Source organism: Octodon degus, unplaced genomic scaffold, assembly GCF_000260255.1.
Source record: "Octodon degus isolate 3935 unplaced genomic scaffold, OctDeg1.0 scaffold00063, whole genome shotgun sequence".
In the NCBI taxonomy this organism is placed as follows: Eukaryota; Metazoa; Chordata; class Mammalia; order Rodentia; family Octodontidae; genus Octodon; species Octodon degus.
Window position 1 is genome coordinate 4,246,721 of NW_004524639.1, and position 1,354 is coordinate 4,248,074.

The following is a 1,354-nucleotide window of genomic DNA, read 5'->3' on the forward strand; positions in this document are numbered from 1 at the left end:
TCAATGAGAAGGAAGATTTGTACTAATAGTGTTTGGTCAGGATATTATGTCTGCATCTTGTACTATGAATAACTACTATGAAGACAACAATATGCAGTGTATTAATTATTGTAACTGTCCTACTATCCTGTTTTGAAACTGTCTCACTATTTGTTTCTCAATAAAATTAATAAAACATAAAAATAAAATAACTTCTGTTCTAGTTAGCCATTGTTCTTGCTGGATTTAGGACATTCTTGGCCCTGCATAACTACGGGTATGCTTTTGTCCCTTTATTTTCTCCATGTGTTGCAATAGAAGTGATAGATTGGAATTTACTTATAATTCCAACAATTTATTTGCTTACTAGAATAACAAATCCCAAGGACAAGTTCCTCAGACTGTGTGACAGTATCCAAATCAGGTTCTTTATACTAAGGAGTCTCAAAAATTAAATTAATGTAGTAGAATTTGTACCTGAATGAAAAGGAAAATAATTTAAATATAGACCCAAGTACATATGGTAATTTAATACATGATAAAGGCAATTCTTGAATCAATAGAGGCAGGAATGAATTTTTTGATCAATGATGTATGGGTAGCTGGAAGCTAGTAGGAAATGGATAAAATTGGATTTATATCTCATACCATACAGCAGGAAAAAATCCAAATAGACCAAAAAGTTAAGTTGTAATACCCAGAAGAGATATAGATGAGTCAATTGGAAACTATCTTTTGAGTTTTCTGAGGAATCTCCACACTGATTTCCATAGTGGTTGTGCTACTTTATGCTCCCATCAGCAATGAAAATGGGTTCCCTTTCCCTACAACCTGCCAGTATAATGTCCTCTTTTTATAAGGGGAATAGTCAGATCTGATTTGAACATTTTCTAATGATTTCATTTCCATTTAATTATCAGTTCGGAGACACTGTCTTCAAATCTCCAACTGCATTCATGTTTTGAGTGGGGTTTGGATTTCAACATATGAATTTCATGGGACAATTTGGGGGCAATCTAGAAACAGCAAAGCCAGTAATGCATTACCCATGACCAGCAGCTCCACTACAGAAATCTGTTCGCCAGATCTCCCTGAACACTTTATTGACACGTGTGTGTGCAGCATCATTCCAGCCTCCAAGAGACTAAAGTAGTCATCTCTGCCTGGTTGGCTAAACTATAGTTTACTACACAGTGAAAATGGTGCAGCCATAAAAAGGAATGAGGACACTCTCCATGCACAACTAAAGACACAAAGCAGTGCAATAGCACATGAGGAATATCTGTTAATTAAGAAGAAGAAGAAGAAGAAGAAGAAGAAGAAGAAGAAGAAGAAGAAGAAGAAGAAGAAGAAGAAGAAGAAGCACATGAGGAAA